Source organism: Cyprinus carpio, chromosome A7 (assembly GCF_018340385.1).
Source record: "Cyprinus carpio isolate SPL01 chromosome A7, ASM1834038v1, whole genome shotgun sequence".
NCBI classification, from domain to species: domain Eukaryota; kingdom Metazoa; phylum Chordata; class Actinopteri; order Cypriniformes; family Cyprinidae; genus Cyprinus; species Cyprinus carpio.
In genome coordinates, this window is record NC_056578.1 from 16,547,943 (window position 1) to 16,560,189 (window position 12,247).

The following is a 12,247-nucleotide window of genomic DNA, read 5'->3' on the forward strand; positions in this document are numbered from 1 at the left end:
GAGAGCAGCTATTGTTATTATTATTATTATTATTATTATTATTATTATTATTATTATTATTATTATTATTATTATTATTATTATTATTATTAAGTTAAAAGTGAATCTAGTGTTTGCATTGCTGGTGCCATGCCTACCTTCACAGCAAATCAAACCGAACCATGGCTCCAAAACCGTGATATCACTCTAAAAAATGCTGGGTTGTTTCAACCCAACTCTGAAATTTAATATAAAAATGTAACTCAACAGTGACGTTAGACCATATTCGAAATATATATATTCCATACATAACTCCAAATGACTTAAAAAGTTGCAAATTGGTCCTCCAGCTGTTTCTTATATGTACATTTAACTTTTCCGGCCTCTAATTGCTACCTGTCCCAACTTTTTTGGAATGTGTAGCTCTCATGGAATCCAAAGATTTTACTGCCATTTAGTCTTATAACATCATACAGTACAGTATGATCAGTCAGTAAAATCACAAAATCAGTGCATTCAAATGCACCCTTAAACACAATTAAATTGTAACACTCAAAACTAACATTTACTAAATATTTTATTATTTATTCTGTAATTTTTTTTTTTTTTTTTTTTTCTGTTGTCATGTTACAACTAGAAAATATGGCTGGAGTGACAATAACTCAAAAATATCATTGTGAAATTGCTTTTATACAAGTTCAATAAAATTAAAATTGAGTAACTGAAATTTTAGACACAATATTACACTTGCTCATGAAAACACGTTACAACACTGTTGCCAAATGAATGTGTTTTTTGGAATTAATTGATTGAGTGATTCAATGATGAATTCATAAAGACAGTCACTTGTTTTATTCCTGAATGAATCAGTGTTTTTAAACAAATCATTTGAATTGATAATTCATGACTCACTCATAAAGACAGTCACTTGGTGTAACGTTAAACCTACAAAAGGTGTCAAATAACAAATTCATTCTGTGTAACAAATTCATATCTGTTGTTTAATTGGTGGGAGAAATAATGGAAACACCACATGCAAAAGGATTTGAAATAAAGGGTCAGCTGAATCACAGTTAGTGGCAAGAGCATTAATAATGTGGTGGCTGGGTTGTTTGTGCCACAGTTACAAAATGATCCATTGTGTCAATGGGAACAGCCTCAGAAATGATGATTATTACATAACAAGCTCAAACAAACTGGTTAAGATAAACAGTGTTCACAACATGAGATACAAACAGCTGAGAAATGGCACTAAAAATATGGCTTCAAAAATAATCTCAGGGTCAGCAAAACATTGTGAGCTTCACAAAGCTAGAATTTCTTATTTAGAAACTGCTCGCATTAGACCAGATGCATGACCTTGTATGAGGAGAACAAACCCTGGACCCCTGGGCAATGAAAATTTTTTTATATAGTCTGATGAGTCATCTATCATACCTCATTTTCTACATCCAGACCACTTAAGCAGAAAGACAAAGGATGTCTTCACCATAATATCAGCAGCTGTTAAACATGACGAGGGACCGGCAGTCATCTCATGGTCGTAAGTATGTTTGAAAATGATGTGCAGAGGGATTAAAGTGGGATTTTGGAAGGTCTGTGTCACAGAACCAACTTTTTCAGCTCCAGATCCTCACGCCCTGCCAGCCCGTTTCCAATCAACTGAGTTCTGATTCCTATAGCACTCCTCATTGGCACTCCCTATTCAAGTAGATGAATTGCCAAAGATCCTCACGCTCCTTCAGTGTCTGGTCTCATCAATTTCTAGTGAACTGCTGCCCGACTCACCTTTGATATCCTGCCAGTCAGTCTGCCTGTCCATCCATCAGTCTTCAGCCTGTCAGTATCCTGCATATATCTACTGCTGTTATTACATACCTGCCTAAAAAAATCAACTGTCGCTATTTCGTCTCTGTTTCCTTCTGTTGTGTGAGTCTGTGCCAGTTGTTGGAATATTCTTGCATAGACAAAATGGTTGATGAGCATAATGTGCAAGATTTTTTTCTTCTCATTTATCAAATAAAGCACTAATCGATTTACTTAACAAATATTGCAGTATACCACCACACATATATCAAGAATTGTATGACAGCAAATGAAGATGGATGCATGTGTAATTTGTTGTTTCTGAAGAGACACAGTTGTTGGTTATGTTTGGTTATGTAGCAAATGGAGTCTTCTAGTGCAGATGGGACAATTAGGCATTTAAGGTTGTGTATGAAATCTTGAGGTCTGATAAATAAACAATACGATTGGTAAGTCGATAGGTTTTTGGGTGAAAATATTTTCTCGGTTGCTATATCCAAATTCTAAGGAGGACACATTTTATATCATTAACAATTTCTTGGAGAAGTCCATTATGCAATGTGACAAGCATAAGTGTAAAAAAAAAAAATTAAAAAATCCTAGATGGCAACGAAAAATGTTGAAAATATTTTTTTCCAGAAAATACTGAAAAGAATCAAATGCAATGTTTAGATTATTTTGTAATTATATATTATATTGTTGTAAGCTTTGCAACCTGCTAACATCAAACTCCATTATTATACTCAAATGTAATATATTGTATATATTTATACACACACACACACACACACACACACACACACATATATATATATATATATATACACATACATATTATACAGTGTGTGTGTATATAGCAAGAATTGACACAAACAGGTAGCAGATAAAGACATTAAGGAACATACACTAAAATAAAATTTTGATGTAGAGAAACAAAATCTCAGACTTTCAATTTATGTATTTTTTACATTTTTAAATATTTGAAGCTTTGAAATATTTTCACTAACAAAGAAATATATCAAAGGCTGGCTTAATTTTGTTTTTTTAAATTCACATGTATAAATATATTTATCCAGCAATAAAAACAAGTTTACAACATCCTTGAAATAGGAATTTAAATCACATTTCAAATGTAATGCTTTTGCACTGATACATTTCCTCAAAACTATTTTCTACTTTTGTGACAGTAAACCACATAAAATAGCACAAGTTGGAAAGGTTACTTGGTGATAGTTAAGTCAGATGATTGTCTTAAACACAGTGAATTAAATAATAGTTGTTCAAATATGGAGAACTTTTCATATTTGTAATTGAAATCTGTTATTAAAGAAGGAGGCTGTTGGACTAATAAGTATAGCATTGCACTGTATCTTATTTCACATGTCAAGAGCAAGCAGGTTTCTAATACCTGGAGAAAGCTGTTTGTTATCATTCATATTTATCTCAATGTTGGGTGCCATGCTGGCAGGAGCTTGGCATGTACTTATTGTGTCCCCTGTAAGACCCTGTAAGGCTAGCTTTACAAAATTACACCACACTGTCATTTTTCATATTTAAACCAAAGCACATAAACGCCTGTGGAAAAATAAAGTAGAAGCATTAGTCTGCAATACTTTTTCATTGGTCATGACTGCTATAAATCAAAGTGACAAGTCACACTGTATTAGAGTGAAGCATGGTAATACACTATAGCTGACCTTAGGACCGATCTGATTCAATAGCTGTACGCTGAACACACTGCTGCTCATTACTTTCAAGGTGACACATACTGCTGTGACAGTGATGTCAGCTGCTGATAGGAAATGTTCTTGAAAAGAAAAAAATGTTTCCTGGAAAATGGGATTATATATCACAGTGTCCATTTCTCCAATAGTGACAGTGTTTCCATCCAGTTCAATTACAGTATTTCCAAATTGGTTACATTTTAAATTCAACTGGAGTTATGATAGCAAATACATCAAATGCATCTGAGGCAACATTTTTAAATGTAACATAATAATGATACTAATAGAGTATTAATGGCTTTTTTTTGTTTGTAAAAACAGTTTATTGAAATATCATGTACAAATACACGGTGTCCATTGACAGACAGTCTTAACAGTGAAAAAGGGATATTTGACAGCTCTTCATGGAGTTAGCTTCTCAATCAAGTCAAGTTCAAGTTCAAGTTTTATTGCTTTGTCATTACGCTACATGTGTGGACATACAGTGTAACGAAATGTTGTGCCTCACAGGACCACGGTGCTACATAAATACAGACATGGTCCATGTTTCAGGAGGTAGAGGGTTTGTATGGGGTTTCAGAGGAGTGAGGGGTGATTTGAGTCAGTGTTAATTTTGGCAGGCGTTTTTGATTTAGTCTTAGTCTTAGTCTTGAGACGAAAATGCTTAATAGTCTTAGTCACATTTTAGTCATTTGAGTCTTTCATAGTTTTAGTCTAGTTTTTGTCGACGAAAAGTCATTGCATTTTAGTCAACTTTTAGTCACTACTTTTAGTCAATAGTTTTAGCCAAACTGTAGTTACCAGAATTTATTTTGGTAGCGATTTTATATGTAGTTTTCAAATTAAAATAATCATTAATTCTCTCTTTAGACCAAATCAATTAAGCTTATGAGAAATTTGAATCAAGGACGTGAATTTAGAAAATCTTGAATAAATTATGACAATTTTCATTTTTTGGGTGAACTTTCTCTTTAAGTGAAAAAGGAGCAACTTATAAAAATAGTATATGTATATATATATATATATATATATATATATATATTAAAAGAAGCACAATAAGAAAAATACAATAGAGATACAAATTAAACTCTTTTTTTCAGATACAGTGGGTTTTACTTAACATGTATAAATTTATTTAACATCTTTTGTTGGTTAACATTAATGACAGATAGGTATTTAATTTGGAATGCTGTCCTTTTAAGACGGTAGGCATGCATGAAATACTGACACACACGTTCAGTTTTCACCCACCTGTTCACGTTCACTTAACCCATAACCTACTGTATATACGTGAGATACTCTACACGATAAACATTTGGACTGCTGTGTGTGTATTTGAGCGTTGAGAACTGATTGCGCGCTGTATATGAGAACTGAGGAAGTGGAGCGTGCGCGCGACAGAGAGAACACTTCTATCAGCGTGATTTCGCCTATCCCGCCTTCACCAACTTTAAGTTAATCGACAACGAATTGTGACTCCCGGGAAAAACGGGACATCTGGTTACCTTATCCATACCCCTTCGGGTGCTGAGGCCATTGTTTCAGATCGCTAGTTCGCGTTTTTGTAGTCTATCCATCCACTGCGGCTGCTATACTGACTAGATATGCAAACGCCCCTTATCTGATCGCAATCCAATGACAGGGACGCACATTTTGAAAGACAAAAGCCTATAGGATGCATTTTGAATGTCTGGTAGTCCTCAAATAACATTATAGTCCAGTCTCGTCTAGTTAAAGAAAACACGGCATAAATTTCGTCATAATTTCGTCATCAGATATTATTTTTAGCTCGTCAACGTCTCGTCTTCGTCACAGAAAAAATGTTCGTTAACGAATATTTTTCGTCGTCGTCTTCGTTAACGAAATTAACACTGATTTGAGTTCAGGGCTCTCACAGCCTGTTGAGCAGTCTGGCAGAGCGGGCTCTGATGATCCGGTACCGTCATCCTGATGGTAGGAGCTGGAAGAGACTGTGGGAGGGATGGGTGGTGTCCTTCACGATACTGTTGGCTTTGTGAGGAAAATGTCCAGGATGGAGGGGAGAGGGGCACTGATGATCTTTGCAGCTGTGTTCACTGTCCGCTGGAGGGTCTTGTGGTCTGCTGCACTACAGTTCCCGTACCAGACAGTGATGCAGCTGGTCAGCTTGCTCTCAATGGTTCCTCTGTAGAATGTGGTGAGGATGGGTGGAGGGAGACTTGCTTTTTTCAGCCGGCGGAAAAAGTGTAGCCGCTGTTGTGCCTTCTTGGAGAGTGACATGGTGTTGGTGGTCCAGGTAAGATTCTCTGTGATGTGCACCCCCAGGAATTTAGTGCCGCTGACTCTCTCCACAGTCGAGCTGTCGATGGTCAGTGGCGGGTGGTCAACGGAGTTTCTCCTGAAGTCCATCACAACCTCCTTTGTCTTCTCCACATTGAGGGACAGGTTGTTCGTGCCACACCATTCAGCCAGCTGTGCCACTTCCTCTCTGTAGTGCGTTTCATCGCTGTTGCTGATGAGACCTACCACCATTGTGTCATCCGCAAACTTGATGTGGGTGGAGCTGAACTTGGCAGTGCAGTCATGGGTCAGCAGCATAAAGAACAGTGGGCTGAGCACACAGCCTTGTGGGGCACCTGTGCTCAGTATGGTTGTGGTCGAGGTGTTGTGGCCGACACGGACTGACTGAGGTCTTCCAGTTAGTAAGTCCAGGATACAATTACAGAGGGAATTGTTAAGGCCCAACAGGTTTAGTTTCTTAATGAGCTGCTGTAGTATTATTGTGTTGAATGCTAAGCTGAAGTCGATGAATAGCATTCTAACATAGGAGTCTTTATTTTCTAGGTGGGTAAGAGCCAGGTGGAGGGTGGAGGAAATTGCATCGTTTGTAGAGCAGTTTGGACAGTATGCAAACTGGAGCGAATCGATTGTGTTGAGGAGGCTGGTTTTGATTTTGTGCATGACTAACCTGAGAGTCAGTGCTATGGGACGGTAGTCATTTAGACAGGACACAGGTGATTTTTTTTTTTGTACCGGTATGATGGTTGTGGATTTGAGACATGGGGAGGATTGCCTGGCTGGCCGGCCATCGGTCCCTTTCTCTGTGTTAAGGCTGATTTATACTCGACGTATCCGCAATTTCGGTGATTTCCGACTGTTTTAGAGGACAATTACACCTCATCGCTCCCCTGCCGTTTCAAAGAATAGTAGAACGGCGAACGCGACAAGCATAAAAGCCTCGTCCGTTTGGGAAGGTGTGCTCGCAGTCAGCGGAGCCAGGCGAAAGTATAAATCCCGCTTAACTTTGTTTGCTGTCATCTTTTAAATAATGCTGCGAGTGGGACTTGAGGAAGTGACGTCGGTCGTGTCTGCGCAGTAAGACAAGGGAAAAAGAAATACTGCAAAACAATTTCAGTGTTTTACTAATATTAATTCAGTATTAATATTTGTTATAATATTAAATGTTTACCTCCGTTATATCCAAAATGAGGACTGTGTAAAGTCGTTTGTGTAGATATTCACAGGCCTTGAGTGTAGTCATCCCATAAAAGTGCATAATACAATGACAAATGTGTGATTCAGCCTAACCATATATTTTAGCCCCAGCAGCAGCAGTCAGTAAAGGGTGGGTGGTGAGCCTGCTGTTACAGTGTTACATTGCTTTCTCTGACGTGAAAATTGTATGAAACTGGACCAGATGTATTGGTTATTCTTGAGAAAGCCTTTGTTTGGCAGTCTGGCAATAGCTTTAAATGCTTATGTGTCGATTCATTTTTATTTGACCTAAGATTTATGTCGAGAGGGAGTGGTATACCAATCTTAGCCATCTCTTATACTGCATATACCCTTTTCATATTTTTTCACAACATCATGGCGATAGCCATCGCTGCCTATGATAATCCAAAATCTTGTCTGTACTAGAATATCATGTGACAGTTTATGCAGCTTTCTGACATGTCAAACATGGCCTTATAAATAACAGATTTGTTCTCTCATTACATGCTCATCATTTAAAAAAAAAAATCCTGTTATTAACTTTTTTTTCTCATTGATGTTTGTTTTATTTCTTCTGCACCGCAGGTAACATCAATTCATTTCGTACACTGCAACACTCTTTAAAGTGAGGGCATTGCTTAAAGTGCACTGAACACAATGTCACTGATGATCTCCAGTGGAGCCATTTATGTTCTGCGTCATCTGACATTAACCACATTTATTCTAAACAGCACTTAAACAAATATAGCAGCTCAGGGAATTTATGACCATAGACCTTCAGTGTTTGTAGGATTGTGCTACCTCTCAGGTGTGCTGATGTTTGAGGACTTACTGCAGAGACATTTTATTTTATTTCATTTTATTTCATTTCATTATTTTATTTTATTCAGACTGAAGTAATGCAGAGCCAAAATGTATTTAATTTTTTACTTTATTTTATTCAGACTGAAATAAGGACTTCCTAAAGACAATTCTTTTTATTGTTCTTTCTGTAGAGATGTCACATTTTATTTGTCAGAACATTTTTATGAGGTGCTTCTTACCTCTGATCTTCTCTTCAAATATGATAATGCATTAATAGAATAGATAAATTGCACAGACCAGTTTGCCTTAACTCTAAAAAATGCTCCCCAGTGCTTGTTTGCCACAGCACAAAGTGGTTGTAACATTTGGGATTTTAGTAAGCAAATTGCACCAGCATGTAGCTTGACAGTACATGAAGGGTTGGTCTAATTAAGCGCTAAAGCTCTTGTTCAAAGGTCAATTTTCCTGGCCGTTCTGCTTCCCTGGGCACTGATTAGATGTTTTTTTTTGTCAGCAAAACCTCCGCAGTAAAACCCCCCTTTTCGCTGCTGTCCATGTCTTGACAGGACTCCTGAAATGAGTGGTGTAAGTGGCAGTGCCATTTCATCACTGCTCTAATGATGAATCAGAGATGTCTGAGAAGCAGTTGCCAATTGTAATGGTTAAAAGGAGAACTGCATTCTTGGGTCTCACCAGCTCTGGCCCACATGAGGAACCCATGTGGCTTGTTGCTATGGTGAACAATCATGGTGGAGATAGGAGCTGACAGGAGGAAGCACGGCTGTGGGCAATGAGACTGCCTCAGTCGTTAAAATCCACTCTCAGCAGCGAGGTGCGTAAAAGGACAGATTGTGACAACTTTACTTGTGAGCTTGACTGTGCAATAATAATGTGTAAGTAGGTAATTTTTAATGGGCTGCATGCAGATTACACTACAGAAACAGATATTCTGAAGGAAATATGCAAAGTTATGAACACTGCTGTAAAAAGCCAGTTATACCAAGAGCCTTGAAAATCTCCATAACTGCATCATTATGATTATTCTGTTTTAAGTATTCAGATTTAGGTAAAAGACCATTCCTGGACCGCTGACACTCATGGACTGTAGCGAGGTGTGTGTGTGCATACAGTACATATATATAGTTGTGTGTATGTGTATATATAGGGGTGCGCACAAGTTTTTTCTTTCTTTGGTTCTCAGTTTTTACCTGAAATTAGACTTGTTATTGTAATGATGTGACCGTATTCCTAGATTTTTATATTATTATAATAAAATATAGGAATATGGTCACATCATTACAGTTACGAGTCTAATTTCAGGTAAAACCTGAAAACCAAAGAAAGAAAATGTTGATATTTTTAGACGATAAACAATATTACATACCTTTTATTAAATAGTAATGCGACACACACTTGCTGGTAAAAATACTGCAAATGAGTCCTACCTGTCGTGACATTCTGTACTCTGCTTTCTCTTAAAAAATAACATTTTTATCATGGTAAAATCTACATATTGTTCCCAATGAAAGTACTGTTTAATGTAAAACATGTTGAAGATTAGCAAACAAGTTGTCAATTCATTAAATGAGCTATTTCCTCATAAAAGCTGTTTAGCATTTGTTTCCATAGTAACTCGTCAATTCGTTGCTCTGTTGAGAATGTATTCCGTGTTAACCGTTAACTGGCGAAAAGAGTACTGAAAAATATACTTAAGTCAAAGAACCATTACATTCCAAAAATGTAGTGTGAGTAAAGTAAAAAGTTATTGTCTAAAAAAACTACTTGAGTAAGAGTAAAAGAGTAGCTTATTTAAAAGTACTCCTCAGTAGTGAGTACTGAGCTGCAGATTCTACCCCTAATAATAAACGCTGTAAACATTGTACATACTGTAATTCACATTATCTTTTGTTGTTTGTCAGAAAGAATGAAGAAAATCTATCATCCAGCAGTTTTAATTTTGACTGCCAACTCTTTAAAATACATCAAATCAATACTGAAAAACTATTAAAGGGATGAAAAAGATGAAAGAGTTATTCTCAGAACACTCTTCACCATTTAAATCATAATGTTTGGAAAAAAAATTTTAAATCGGGTGTAAGGCCACTGAGCCAAAGCATAATGCAAAGAAAACAAAACCATTAGAAACTCATACGAGAGTTCTAACACCACAACGGTCTTTAATTCAAGAAACACAGGGTACATCCAACACTGGGAACACAGAAAACAAACGGCACCACATCCAACACTGGGAAGAGTTCTAACACCACAACGGTCTTTAATTCAAGAAACACAGGGTACATCCAACACTGGGAACGGCAGGAAACACATGAACATAACAAGTAGACCCGACCAAGACAGATTGCACAGACTAGGACTTAAATACTAAGGCAAATGAAGGTAATTACTGACACACACCTGGACCAAATAACACAATCAACGGGAGACAGAAACTGGGTCGCAGAGCACATGGGGAACAAAAACACAACAAAATCAGTCCAGGGGCGTGACGGCTACATCCTAGGTAGAGGGCATTGGGACTCAATTTGGGGACTCAAAAGACATGAATGAACATGCATAGGCAAAAACAATGGATTTTTTTTTAAATCACCAATACATTTTTAGTTTTCAGGATTTTTTTTTTTTCTCAAAATAATTCTCAAGTATGTATACCATTTTTCTTTATGCAAAATGTATGTAAAATGGCCATATTATATACAATTTATCTATAAATCAAATTTGCATATTAATGTGTTTTTGAGTCAACATGTAATGAAAAAAGTGAAATAATGGAAGTAATAATTGACAAGATTTTCATAATAAAATATAATATTTCATAGGAATATTGAAATTCCCTATTCATTTGTTGTCTCCCAAAATGTGTAATAAACATGCTCTTAGTCCCAGTGTCCTCATATGAAGACATGTATGAAATCAACGTCCTGTTTCGTAACAGAAAGTCATATTTTAATTTGAAACCCCATAACATTTTCATGAGATGTTGATTTATGATACACAATTAAAAAATTTGTCAGATTGAAATGATAATTACAAAATATAATATTTCCATAAGTGTCACAAAATTAATATCAGACATTTTTGAAGACCAAGAAGGTGGAATGGTCATAGCGAAACATCCAAACATTTAGTATCTCTGAAAAGCCCTGAATGTGCTTCGTACAGGACATCCAGACTTAAAACTGTGGCATGTATAGTCTCAGAGAAATTCACTAAAATATAATGTGCCACTTCTGGCCACAATATGAGTCCATATTCAAATGTACAATTACGTGTCTAGGTACTCCTGGGATTACCAGGCTCGGCATATACAATTATATGTTATTAAATAACATGAAACTGTATGTTAATGCCATTATCATTATTTATGGTGTTGCAATTATTTTGTTTCTCAGTTTCTGGCAAGAACGAGGCAGGAGATGTTTCTGTGAGGGTCTCAAGAGTATCTACCTATATATTCCACATCATCAAATGACGCTTCACCGGAAGTTTATGAGCTGGCTTATCTTTATGCAGAAGTTCTAAAGAACGCTCTGTGCATATGGTCAATTAACCTACTTTATCCACAAATATCTGCTCTCTGGTACAGTAGGTACAGTATGCACCATTTCTTTCTAAATGTTATTATTAAATGTAATTATTATATTAGGAATGCTTATTATTTTCCTATCCATTCAGCTATATGTTAGTTGTTAGTTGTAGATGCCTATTTAATGCAGAGAGAACTTGCTTGCTTTTTGAACAGGCCAGTGTTAATTTCGTTAACGAAGACGACGACGAAAAATATTCGTTAACGAACATTTTTTCTGTGACGAAGACGAGACGTTGACGAGCTAAAAATAATATCTGATGACGAAATTATGACGAAATTCATGCCGCGTTTTCGTTAACTAGACGAGACTGGACTATAATGTTATTTGAGGACTACCAGACATTCAAAATGCATCCTATAGGCTTTTGTCTTTCAAAATGTGAGTCCCTGTCATTGGATTGCGATCGGATAAGGGGCGTTTGAATATCTAGTCAGTATAGCAGCCGCAGTGGATGGATAGACTACAAAAACGCGAACTAGCGATCTGAAACAAAGGCCTCAGCACCCGAAGGGGTATGGATAAGGTAACCAGACGTCCCGTTTTTTTCCCGGGAGTCACAATTCGTTGTCGATTAACTTAAAGTTGGTGAAGGCGGGATAGGCGAAATCACGCTGATAGAAGTGTTCTCTCTGTCGCGCGCGCGCACGCTCCATTTCCTCAGTTCTCATATACAGCGCGCAATCAGTTCTCAACGCTCAAATACACACACAGCAGTCCAAATGTTTATCGTGTAGAGTATCTCTCACGTAAATACAGTAGGTTATGGATTAAGTGAACGTGAACAGGTGGGTGAAAACTGAACGTGTGTCAGTATTTCATGCATGCCTTCCGTCTTAAAAGGACAGCATTCCA

The 12,247-nt window shown here is 36.9% G+C and overlaps 1 protein-coding gene across 3 annotated transcripts in view; it reads left to right on the plus strand.

Moving 5' to 3' along the window:
• The window catches only part of LOC109111825 (tubby protein homolog), an 86,273-nt gene that overhangs the window by 12,811 nt on the left and 61,215 nt on the right, over positions 1-12,247 (plus strand). The gene's annotated exons all lie outside the window — the stretch shown is intronic.